This window comes from Aegilops tauschii, chromosome 5, assembly GCF_002575655.3.
Source record: "Aegilops tauschii subsp. strangulata cultivar AL8/78 chromosome 5, Aet v6.0, whole genome shotgun sequence".
Taxonomy (NCBI): domain Eukaryota; kingdom Viridiplantae; phylum Streptophyta; class Magnoliopsida; order Poales; family Poaceae; genus Aegilops; species Aegilops tauschii.
The window spans coordinates 253373907-253387811 of NC_053039.3; positions in this window are offsets into that span (position 1 = coordinate 253373907).

The window sequence follows — 13905 nt, forward strand, 5'->3', positions numbered from 1 at the left end:
TCCCACGCGGCCCCGAAGAGGAGATGGTCGTCCGGCTTGCGCTCCGCCGCGCTCGGAAGGAGGCCCATGCACGGCAGAGCTCGGACTCCTTCCGCCGGGAATCTATTGCGTCCGCACAAATGGCGCATGGATCCAGCGCTAGGGCGGCCGTCGCTGCCCCACTGGAGCAAGTGCGGTCCGTCTGGCGTCCGAGCGCGGTGGCGGACGTGTTGGGGAACGTAGTAATTTCAAAAAATTCCAACGCACACGCATGATCATGGTGATGCATAGCAACGAGAGGGGAGAGTGTGTCTACGTACCCTCGTAGACCGAAAGCAGAAGCGTTATGACAACGCGGTTGATGTAGTCGTACGTCTTCATGATCTGACCGATCCAAGTACCGAACGCACGGCACCTCTGAGTTCAGCACACGTTCAGCTCGTGACGTCCCACGAACTCACGATCAGCAGAGCTTCACGGGAGAGTTCTGTCAGCACGACAGCGTGATGACGGTGATGATGTTGCTACCGACGCAGGGCTTCGCCTAAGAATCGCTACGATATGACCGAGGTGGATTATGGTGGAGGGGGGCACCGCACACGGCTAAAAGATCAATAGATCAACTTGTGTGTCTATGGGGTGCCCCCTGGCCCCGTATATAAAGGAGTGGAGGAGGGGGGAGGGCCGGCCTAGCTATGGCGCGCCCTGGAGGAGTCCTACTCCCACCGGGAGTAGGATTCCCCCCTTCCAAGTAGTAGGAGTAGGGGAGAAGGAAAGGGAAGAGAGAAGAGAAGGAAGGAGGGCGCGCGGACCCTCCCCCTAGTCAAATTCGGACTAGGCCTTGGGGGCGCGCAGCCTCCCATCTCTCTTTCCTCTAAATCCCAATAAGGCCCATATACTCCCCGGCGAATTCCCGTAACTCTCCGGTACTCCGAAAAATATCCGAATCACTCGGAACCTTTCCGATGTCCGAATATAGTCGTTCAATATATCGATCTTTACGTCTCGGCCATTTCGAGACTCCTCTTCATGTCCCCGATCTCATCCAGGACTCCGAACTACCTTCGGTACATCAAAACACATAAACTCATAATACAAATCATCACCGAACGTTAAGCGTGCGGACCCTACGGGTTCGAGAACTATGTAGACATGACCGAGACTCATCTCCCGTCAATAACCAATAGCGGAACCTGGATGCTCATATTGGCTCCTACATATTCTACGAAGATCTTTAACGGTCAAACCGCATAACAACATACGTTGTTCCCTTTGTCATCGGTATGTTACTTGCCCGAGATTCGATCGCTGGTATCTTAATACCTAGCTCAATCTCGTTACCGGCAAGTCTCTTTACTCGTTCCGTAATGCATCATCCCGCAACTAACTCATTAGTCACATTGCTTGCAAGGCTTATTGTGATGTGCATTACCGAGAGGGCCCAGAGATACCTCTCCGACAATCAGAGTGACAAATCCTAATCTCGATCTATGCCAACTCAACAAACACCATCCGAGACACCTGTAGAGCACCTTTATAATCGCCCAGTTATGTTATGACATTTGGTAGCGCACAAAGTGTTCCTCCGGTATTCCGGAGTTGCATAATCTCAGTCATAGGAACATGTATAAGTCATGAAGAAAGCAATAGCAGTAAACTAAAACGATCAAGTGCTAAGCTAACGGAATGGGTCAAGTCAATCACATCATTCTCCTAATGATGTGATCCCGTTTATCAAATGACAACTCATGTCTATGGTTAGGAAACTTAACCATCTTTGATCAACGAGCTAGTCAAGTAGAGGCATACTAGTGACACTCTGTTTGTCTATGTATTCACACATGTACTATGTTTCCGGTTAATACAATTCTAGCATGAATAATAAACATTTATCATGAAATAAGGAAATAAATAATAACTTTATTATTGCCTCTAGGGCATATTTCCTTCAGTCTCCCACTTGCACTAGAGTCAATAATCAAGATCACATTGCCATGTGATTTAACATCAATAGTTCACATCACCATGTGATTAACACCCATAGTTCACATCGTCATGTGACCAACACCCAAAGGGTTCACTAGAGTCAATAATCTAGTTCACATTGCTATGTGATTAACACCCAAAGAGTACTAAGGTGTGATCATGTTTTGCTTATGAGATAAGTTTAGTTAACAGGTCTGCCATATTCAGATCCGTATGTATTTTGCAAATTTCTATGTCAACAATGCTCTGCACGGAGCTACTCTAGCTAATTGCTCCCACTTTCAATATGTATCTAGATCGAGACTTAGAGTCATCCAGATCGGTGTCAAAGCTTGCATCGATGTAACTCTTTACGACGAACCTTTTGTCACCTCCATAATCGAGAACCATATCCTTATTCCGCCAAGGATAAGTTTGACCGCTGTCCAGTGATCTACTCCTAGATCACTATTGTACTCCCTTTCCAAACTCAATGTAGGGTATACAATAGATCTGGTACACTGCATGGCATACTTTATAGAACCTATGGCTGAGGCATAGGGAATGATTTTCATTCTCTTTCTATCTTCTGATGTGGTCAGGCTTTGAGTCTTACTCAATTTCACACCTTGTAACACAGGCAAAAACTCTTTCTTTGACTGTTCCATTTTGAACTACTTCAAAATCTTGTCAAGGTATGTACTCATTGAAAAACTTATCAAGCGTCTTGATCTATCTCTATAGATCTTGATGCTCAATATGTAAGCAGCTTCACCAAGGTATTTCTTCGAAAAACTCCTTCCAAACACTCCTTTATGCTTTGCAGAATAATTCTACATTATTTCCGATGAACAATATGTCATTCACATATACTTATCAGAAATGTTGTAGTGCTCCCACTCGCTTTCTTGTAAATACAGGCTTCACCGCAAGTCTGTATAAAACTATATGCTTTGATCAACTTATCAAAGCGTATATTCCAACTCCGAGATGCTTGCACCAGTCCATAGATGGATTGCTGGAGCTTGCATATTTTGTTAGCATCTTTAGGATTGACAAAACCTTCTGGTTGCATCATATACAACTCTTCTTTAATAGATCCATTACTTAAGCATAGATACGAGTGAGAAACTCTCATCGTAGTCAACACCTTGAACTTGTCAAAAACCTTTTGCGACAATTCTAGCTTTGTAGATAGTAACACTACTATCAGCATCCGTCTTTCTCTTGAAGATCCATTTAATCTCAATGGCTCGCCGATCATCGGGCAAGTCAATCAAAGTCCATACTTTGTTCTCATACATGGATCCCATCTCAGATTTCATGGCCTCAAGCCATTTTGCGGAATCTGGGCTCATCATCGCTTCCTCATAGTTCGTAAGTTTGTCATGGTCAAGTAACATGACCTCCAGAACAGGATTACCGAACCACTCTAGTGCGGACCTTACTCTGGCTGACCTACGAGGTTCGGTAGTAACTTGATCTGAAGTTACATGATCATCATCATTAGCTTCCTCACTAATTGGTGTAGGAGTCACAGAAACTGATTTCTGTGATGAACTACTTTCCAATAAGGGAGCAGTTACAGTTACCTCATCAAGTTCTACTTTCCTCCCACTCACTTCTTTCGAGAGAAACTCCTTCTCCAGAAAGGATCCATTCTTAGCAACAAAGATCTTGCCTTCGGAACTGTGATAGAAGGTGTACCCAACAGTCTCCTCAAGGTATCCTATGAAGACACAATTCTCCAATTTGGGTTTGAGCTTATCAGGATGAAATTTTTTCATATAAGCATCACAACCCCAAACTTTAAGAAATGACAACTTTGGTTTCTTGCCAAACCACATTTCATATGGTGTCGTTTCAACGGATATAGATAGTGCCCTATTTAACGTGAATGCAGTTGTCTCTAATGCATAACCCCAAAACGATAGTGGTAAATCGGTAAGAGACATCATAGATTGCACCATATCTAATAAAGTACGGTTACGATGTTCGGACACACCATTATGCTGTGGTGTTCCAGGTGGCGTGAGTTGCGAAACTATTCCGCATTGTTTCAAATGAAGACCAAACTCGTAACTCAAATATTCTCCTCCACGATCAGATCATAGAAACTTTATTTTCTTGTTACGATGATTTTCCACTTCACTCTGAAATTATATGAACTTTTCAAATGTTTCAGACTTATGTTTCATCAAGTAGATATACCCATATCTGCTCAAATCATCTGTGAAGGTCAGAAAATAACGATACCCGCTGCGAGCCTCAATATTCATTGGACCACATACATCAGTATGTATGATTTCCAACAAATCTGTTCCTCGCTCCATTGTTCCGGAGAATGGCGTTTTAGTCATCTTGCCCAAGAGGCATGGTTCGCAAGCATCAAGTGATTCATAATCAAGTGATTCCAAAAGCCCATCAGCATGGAGTTTCTTCATGCGCTTTACACCAATATGACCTAAACGGCAGTGCCACAAATAAGTTGCACTATCATTATTAACTTTGCATCTTTTGGCTTCAATATTATGAATATGTGTATCACTACGATCAAGATCCAACGAACCATTTTCATTGGGTGTGTAACCATATAAGGTTTTATTCATGTAAACAGAACAACAATTATTCTCTAACTTAAATGAATAACCGTATTGCAATAAACATGATCAAATCATATTCATGCTCAACGCAAACACCAATTAACACTTATTTAGGTTCCACACTAATCCTGAAAGTATAGGGAGTGTGCGATGATGATCATATAAATCTTGGAACTACTTCCAACTCACATCGTCACTTCACCTTAACTAGTCTCTGTTCATTCTGCAACTCCCATTTCAAGTTACTAATCTTAGCAATTGAACTAGTATCAAATATACCGAGGGGTTGCTATAAACACTAGTAAAGTACACATCAATAACATGTATATCCAATATACCTTTGTTCACTTTGCCATCCTTCTTATCCGTCAAGTATCTAGGGTAGTTCTGCTTCCAGTGACCAGTCCTTTTGCAATATAAGCACTTAGTCTCAGGCTTAGGTCCAAACTTGGCTTCATCACTTGAGCAGCAACTTGCTTGCCATTCTTCTTGAAGTTCCCCTTCTTTCCTTTCCCCTTTTCCTTGAAACTAGTGGTCTTGTTAACCATCAATACTTGATGCTCTTTCTTGATTTCTACCTTCGCCGATTTCAGCGTCGCGAAGAGCTCGGGAATTACTTTCGTCATCCCTTGCATATTATAGTTCATCACGAAGTTCTATTAACTTGGTGATAGTGACTAGAGAACTTTGTCAATTACTATCTTATCTAAAAGATTAACTCCCACTTGATTCAAGTAATTGTAGTACTCAGACAATCTGAGCACATGCTCACTGGTTGAGCTATTCTCCTCCATCTTATAGGCAAAGTACTGTCAGAGGTCTCATACCTCTCGGCATGGGCATGAGTATGAAATACCAATTTCAACTCTTGGAACATCTTATATGCTCCGTGGCGTTCAAAACAATTTTTGAAGTCCCGGTTCTAAGCCGTAAAGCATGGTGCACTTAAATTGTCAAGTAGTCATCATATCGAGCTTGCCAAATGTTCATAACGTCTGCATCTGCTCCTGCAATCGGTCTGTCACCTAGCGGTGCATCAAGGACATAATTCTTCTGTGCAGCAATGAGGATAATCCTCAGATCACGGATCCAATCCGCATCATTGCTACTAACATCTTTCAAATTAGTTTTCTCTAGGAACATATCAAAAATAAAACAGGGGAGCTAAACGCGAGTTGTTGATCTATAAGATAGATATGCTAATACTACCAGGACTAAGTTCATGATAAATTAAAGTTCAATTAATCATATTACTTAAGAACTCCCACTTAGATAGACATCCCTCTAAGCTTCTAAGTGATCACGTGATCCATATCAACTAAACCATAACCGATCATCACGTGAGATGGAGTAGTTTTCAATGGTGAACATCACTATGTTGATCATATCTACTATATGATTCACGCTCGACCTTTCGGTCTCAGTGTTCCGAGGCCATATCTGCATATGCTAGGCTCGTCAAGTTTAACCCGAGTATTCTGCGTGTGTAAAACTGTCTTACACCCGTTGTAGATGAACGTTGAGCTTATCACACCCGATCATCACGTGGTGTCTCGGCACAACGAACTTTGGCAACTGTGCATACTCAGGGAGAACACTTATATCTTGAAATTTAGTGAGAGATCATCTTATAATGCTACCGTCAATCAAAGCAGAATAAGATGCATAAAGGATAAACATCACATGCAATCAATATAAGTGATATGATATGGCCATCATCATCTTGTGCCTTTGATCTCCATCTCCAAAGCACCGTCATGATCACCATCGTCACCTGCGCGACACCTTGATCTCCATCGTAGCATCATTGTCGTCTTGCCAACTATTGCTTCTACAACTATCGCTACCGCTTAGTGATAAGGAAAGCAATTACAGGGCGATTGCATTTCATACAATAAAGCGACAACCATATGGCTCCTGCCAATTGCCGATAACTCCGTTACAAAACATGATCATCTCATACAATAAAATATAGCATCATGTCTTGACCATATCACATCACAACATGCCCTGCAAAAACAAGTTAGACGTCCTCTACTTTGTTGTTGCAAGTTTTACGTGGCTGATACGGGCTGAGCAAGAACCGTTCTTACCTACGCATCAAAAACCACAACGATAGTTCGTCAAGTTAGTGTTGTTTTAACCTTCTCAAGGACCGGGCATAGTCACACTCGGTTCAACTAAAGTTGGAGAAACTGACACCCGCCAGCCACCTGTGTGCAAAGCACGTCGGTAGAACCAGTCTCGCGTAAGCGTACGCGTAATGTCAGTCCGGGCCGCTTCATCCAACAACACCGCCGAACCAAAGTATGACATGCTGGTAAGCAGTATGACTTGTATCGCCCACAACTCACTTGTGTTCTACTCGTGCATATAACATCTACGCATAAACCTGGCTCGGATGCCACTGTTGGGGAACGTAGTACTTTCAAAAAAATTCCTACGCACACGCAGGATCATGGTGATGCATAGCAACGAGAGGGGAGAGTGTGTCTACGTACCCTCGTAGACCGAAAGCAGAAGCGTTATGACAACGCGGTTGATGTAGTCGTACGTCTTCATGATCTGACCGATCCAAGTACCGAACGCACGGCACCTCTGAGTTCAGCACACGTTCAGCTCGTGACGTCCCACGAACTCACGATCAGCAGAGCTTCACGGGAGAGTTCTGTCAGCACGACAGCGTGATGACGGTGATGATGTTGCTACCGACGCAGGGCTTCGCCTAAGAATCGCTACGATATGACCGAGGTGGATTATGGTGGAGGGGGGCACCGCACACGGCTAAAAGATCAATAGATCAACTTGTGTGTCTATGGGGTGCCCCCTGGCCCCGTATATAAAGGAGTGGAGGAGGGGGGAGGGCCGGCCTAGCTATGGCGCGCCCTGGAGGAGTCCTACTCCCACCGGGAGTAGGATTCCCCCCTTCCAAGTAGTAGGAGTAGGGGAGAAGGAAAGGGAAGAGAGAAGAGAAGGAAGGAGGGCGCGCGGACCCTCCCCCTAGTCAAATTCGGACTAGGCCTTGGGGGCGCGCAGCCTCCCATCTCTCTTTCCTCTAAATCCCAATAAGGCCCATATACTCCCCGGCGAATTCCCGTAACTCTCCGGTACTCCGAAAAATATCCGAATCACTCGGAACCTTTCCGATGTCCGAATATAGTCGTTCAATATATCGATCTTTACGTCTCGGCCATTTCGAGACTCCTCTTCATGTCCCCGATCTCATCCAGGACTCCGAACTACCTTCGGTACATCAAAACACATAAACTCATAATACAAATCGTCACCGAACGTTAAGCGTGCGGACCCTACGGGTTCGAGAACTATGTAGACATGACCGAGACTCATCTCCGGTCAATAACCAATAGCGGAACCTGGATGCTCATATTGGCTCCTACATATTCTACGAAGATCTTTATCGGTCAAACCGCATAACAACATACGTTGTTCCCTTTGTCATCGGTATGTTACTTGCCCGAGATTCGATCGCTGGTATCTTAATACCTAGCTCAATCTCGTTACCGGCAAGTCTCTTTACTCGTTCCGTAATGCATCATCACGCAACTAACTCATTAGTCACATTGCTTGCAAGGCTTATTGTGATGTGCATTACCGAGAGGGCCCAGAGATACCTCTCCGACAATCGGAGTGACAAATCCTAATCTCGATCTATGCCAACTCAACAAACACCATCGGAGACACCTGTAGAGCACCTTTATAATTACCCAGTTATGTTATGACATTTGGTAGCACACAAAGTGTTCCTCCGGTATTCGGGAGTTGCATAATCTCATAGTCATAGGAACATGTATAAGTCATGAAGAAAGCAATAGCAGTAAACTAAAACGATCAAGTGCCAAGCTAACGGAATGGGTCAAGTCAATCACAACATTCTCCTAATGATGTGATCCCGTTTATCAAATGACAACTCATGTCTATGGTTAGGAAACTTAACCATCTTTGATCAATGAGCTAGTCAAGTAGAGGCATACTAGTGACACTTTGTTTGTCTATGTATTCACACATGTATTATGTTTCCGGTTAATACAATTCTAGCATGAATAATAAACATTTATCATGAAATAAGGAAATAAATAATAACTTCATTATTGCCTCTAGGGCATATTTCCTTCAGGACGTGCAACCCCTCTGTTGGCGCGCCGAGGCCATGGACGCACCAGGGGCGTTCTCCAACGCAAACATGGCGCACCGTGCCCGCCGTGCGCGGCAGCGGGAGCGTGATGCGGCGGCAGCGCTCGCCGCAGTACGTGGACGTTGGCAAGGCGGAGTCGCATTCTCCGGCGCCCCGTACGGTGCACTAGTCCGGGCGCCACAACCGCGTCATGGTGGATGTCGCCGGCTCGTCTCAGGACGGATCCATCATCGATCTGACGTTCACCAGCACCCAACGGGTTCCGGGCTTCGACGAGGAAGAGTAGGGCATGGGACATGGCGACGCCTTGAGTCCCGTGAGCTGGCTCGTGTCTCATGCCCTACTCTACCTTGTCGGCGACCGGACCAACACTCTGAGGGGCGCAGCCGGCCGCCGGACATGGCCACGGTGGAGTCAGACGAGCGAAGCTGAACCGGACAAAGCTTCGCTCAAAGATCGCTGCGTTGCATGTAATAATATGGATTTGAGGTTTCTAATTTGTGGTGTTCGGATGTGGAATGCATTTTTTGAGGCGTGGCCGATCACTGTCCACGAACATGTCTGGACGCGTCCACGTTTGAGGGGTCAGGTTTGCCAAATCCAATTGTAAATGCTCTTACCATCCAAATGAAAGATAGGCGGGTCCGATCGTTGGTCGCAAGTAGGCTACCAACCTCTGACAACGTAGCTAAACGCAACGGACCGGCTAATGGATCGTGCACGGTTTGCGGTCTTGTAGAAGACGCTAACCATGTGTTTTTCAGATGCCACCTAGCCAAGTTTGCGTGGAGTGCGGTTAGGGATGCATTCCACACGGACTGGAACCCCGCATCGGGAGCTGACTTGCTCACTTTGATCAAAACACAAAAATGGTCCAGCGCTAGAATATCTTGGCGGTGCGTAGGGGCGCTTCTGTGGGCTCTATGGACGACTCGTAACAAAATTACGATTGAAAAGAAATTCCCTAACCATCCCGCCGATGTAATCTTCAAATGCCACCTATTTTTACAAACGTGGATACCGTTGGGGAAGGAGCGTAATGCTGAGCGCATGTTGGAGGCCATGATGCGTATCAAGACGACCCAGACTATGGCAAGACAAGATCTGACGCACGGATGAGACGCTTTTGGGAAAGCCTTTTGTTGGCGAGGCCTCGTGTGGCTGTTTGGTACCATGGATGTAATATTTTAGCCTGCATGCTTCTGAACCTTGTGTGTGTGTGTGATGATGGCCGTGCGGAACTGCTTATCTTCTTTTCGTTTCCTTATCTTAGAACATTGTATGAATGCTGCCTTGTGGCTTTATTAATTTAAAGCCGGATGCTTCTAGCGTCTTCATTCCAAAAAAAAGTAGGAGTACGAGTTAAGCCATTCATCCTTCGAAAGAGGGTTGCATACATGTACAGACATAATACAAGTCTCCCACGGGGAAGCATGTTCTGTTGTTACAACAATGGACGTAACATACGGTTTCTCTATCTCGAATTATAAGACGTTTTTTGGATCCTGGAACGTTTCTGTCACGTTGCGATATTTCTTACTTTTCTAAAGTTTTGCTTGCTCCAAATTTTACTTGCTGCTTGCTCCATGTTTCTGAATTTGTAAAGGCACTCAATCAAAAAGTTTCTGAATTTTCAAAAGAGTACTTCTGGAGTATTTGTTCCTGTTGTTATGCAAGTGTCTGCTGAATTTTTAGAAGTTCTTGAATTTCTAAAATTATGCAAGTGTCTGCTGGAGTACTGCTTGTTCAGGTTGTTCTACTGCTTGTACTCCTAGTTCATGCTGGAGTGTTGCTTGTTCCTGTTGTTCTACTGCTGTAGTGCTGGAGTAGATTGTTTATTGAAAATTGTTTGTACTCTGCTGCGGTGTGTGGTGGGGTAGACGGGCGCTGGGCGGGCTCGCGAGCTGGTGGTGCGTGCTGGCCGAGTTCCAGCCGGGCACCCCCTGTTCCGCCCCCTGCACAACGGCGGGCGGCGCAGGGTGGCTCTCCGGTGAGCGCTCTTGGCTGCGGGTGAGGGATGGCTACGCGCAACGGTCAATGAGCGGGATGTCGTTGGTGGACTCGCATCGAGCTGCGTCGGCCGCCATGATGAGGCGACACGGGGGTGTGTCCGGTGGGGAGTTCTCAGGAGGGATGAGCGGCCCCAATGTCGGGCCACTCGTCACCGGTACGGGTGTGCACCGGTCCGGATGCGTCCGCTCCTAATCCCCCTTTCTTGGCCGTGTGCCCTCTGGCGAGGTTCTGGCGATGTTCAAGGCAGGGCGGCAGCTGGCTGCTCCGTCGATGGGGGCTGCTAGTTAGGCCAAATCCAAGGCCTTTGGGTGTTCTCGGAGTTGCTTTGATGCAGGGCGTGTTGGGTAACATAGCATGCAATTTCAAAATTTTCCTACGCTCACGCAACATCTATCTAGGAGATGCATAGCAGCGAGAGGGGGAGAGTGTGTCCACGTACCCTCATAGACCGAAAGCGGAAGCGTTAGGTTAACGTGGTTGATGTAGTCGAACGTCTTCACGATCCAACCGATCTAGTACCGAACGTACAACACCTCCGAGTTCAGCACATGTTCAGCTCGATGATGTCCCTCAAACTCTTGATCCTGCAGAGGGTCAAGGGAGAGTTCCGTCAGCACGACGGCGTGGTGATAGTGTTGGTGATGTGATCCGCGCAGGGCTTCGCCTAAGCACTACGACGCTATGACCGGAGGAGTAAACTGTGGAGGGGGCACCGCGCACGGCTAAGAGAACAATTGATGTGCCTTTGGGGTGCCGCCCGCCCCCGTATATAAAGGAGGGGAGGAGGAGGTGGCCGGCCCTAGGGTGGCACGCCATGGGGGGAGTCCTACTAGGACTCCACTCCGTGAGCCTCAACACTCATCGGACTGCATACATCGGTAGTTGCATAATCTCATAGTCCGAGGAATATGTATAAGTCATGAAGAAAGCAATAGCAATAAAGCTTAACGATCATTATGCTAAGCTAACGGATGGGTCTTGTCCATCACATCATTCTCTAATGATGTGATCTCGTTCATCAAATGACAACACATGTCCATGGTCAGGAAACTTAACCATCTTTGATTAACGAGCTAGTCAAGTGGAGGCATACTAGGGACACTCTGTTTTCTCTATGTATTCACACATGTACAAAGTTTCCGGTTAATACAACTCTAGCATGAATAATAAACATTTATCATGATATAAGGAAATATAAAATAACAACTTTATTATTGCCTCTAGGGCATATTTCCTTCAGGGCGGTGGCCCTGGCGGCGGGAGATGCGGTGTTCGTGGGCGGTGCGCGCGTCTTGGGTGCGGTCGGGCAACCATGGTTACGTGGGTGGCATGGTTGGTGATGTTTGGCGTAGCATGGTGGTTGAAGGAGGGATGGTTAACACCGGCATAACTTGCCTGGTCTTCTCTGGCCGACAGTGGCGGCGGCCGCGGGCGCCGTTTCCTTCATGAAGGCTCCGTCGTGGTGTTCTCTTACCTCCACGTTACTCCGGGTGAAAACTTAATCTTCGGGATCCGGCGGTGGTGACTATTCGGTGTCGTGCCTTCATGAAGGCACCGCCTTGGAGTCCATGCTTCGTAATTGTCCCGCTTCACTTCTTCTCGGTGGCTAGGCCTCGAGAGGTCCTTGTCAGCCCCAAATGGTTCCTTTTGGCTCATCTGTAGTGTTCTTGGTGGTCGATTGGGTAGTGTTGCGGTGCATCGACACCCTTGTATCTTGCCTTGGGTGTGTGTTGTGTGTTGGTGACGTGTTGTATCCGGATTTGTATCTCTAGTCGTTGCTTTATATATAAATCGGGGCGAAAACCTTTTTCGATAAGTTGTACTATATCAGTAGGAGTACTCCAGTAGCTGTAGCAATAGAACAAGTAGCAAGTTTTTACAGTAGAGCTTCTCCATTTAAATTCAGTTACATGTATCGTAGCGCTCCAGCAGATAACATGAATTCAGATACAGTAACAAGTTAACATGAATTTAATTAAACATGAATTCGTTGACGAGTTTTTTTTACAGTAGTCCAGCAATATTCCAGCGGACTATTCTTGTGCATCCTGAATTTAACTTGAATTCAGTAACAAGTTTAACAGTACAGGACATGGATTTAACTGAATTACTCTAGTAACAAGTTTAACAAGTGTCATGTTGTATTCAACAAGTAATCTGCTGGTTGCTGGTTGCTTGCTTCGTGTATCATGTGCTGCTGAAGATGAGTAGTTGTAGGAAGATGATGCATAGTAGTTTTATGTTGTAGTCGTAGTTGTAGGATGTTGTTGTAGTGAAGTTGCAGGAGTAGATAATGGAGTACTGCCAATTTACTATTAGTAAAGATGTTGAGCACACAATTGTTGTTTACTCCGGTGATAGGAGTAGTAGTGGTGGCCATCTAGTTGGACTTCTAGTGCTAGGACTTGCTCCATATTTTAGGATTTCTTTTCTTTTAGGATTATTTTCTTCTAGGATTAAAAATTGTTGTAGTATGTGTGGTGCCGTGGAGTACTCCATAGACACAGAGCACTGTGTTGTGGAGTACTCCAACTAGTTGAGTAGAATATTTCCAGTAGTTAGAATACTTGCAGTACTCCATGTTAGGCACAGAGCACTGTGCTTTGGAATACTCTTTTCTTTGGCCTCTCCTTGCCTTTCCTCTCCTCCCCTCTCCTCTCCTACTCCTAAGTTTCTCCTCTGCAACAAACAACAGAAAATTCATGAAATTTCTCATCTACTCTCCTCTCCTAAGAAACTTAAGATAATTTCATAAAATTCAGAAGCTTGGAGTAATTTCAGCAAAGCCATTACAAAATTCAGAAACTTCCATAAAATTCAGAGAACTTTCATGAAATACGGAAAATAGTCATACTCCTTTACAAACATATGGAGTAAAAAATGATCATACAAATGGAGTAAAAACATGGAGTAAAAAAATCCACTCCACACAAGCCTTTGCAAACATATGGAGTAAAAATGATCATACCATTGCTCAATGGATATCTTGTTAATTCTTGCAAACATATGGGGTAATCACAAAATTCTTACAAATACTCCAACATACTCCACACAAACATATGAATTACAAAATTCTTACAAACATATGGAGAAATTCCATACAAGCCTTTCATCACAAACCTCTCTCCACAAGCATATCCACACAAGCCTTTCATCACAAACCTCTCCACACAAGCCTTTCATCACAAGCCT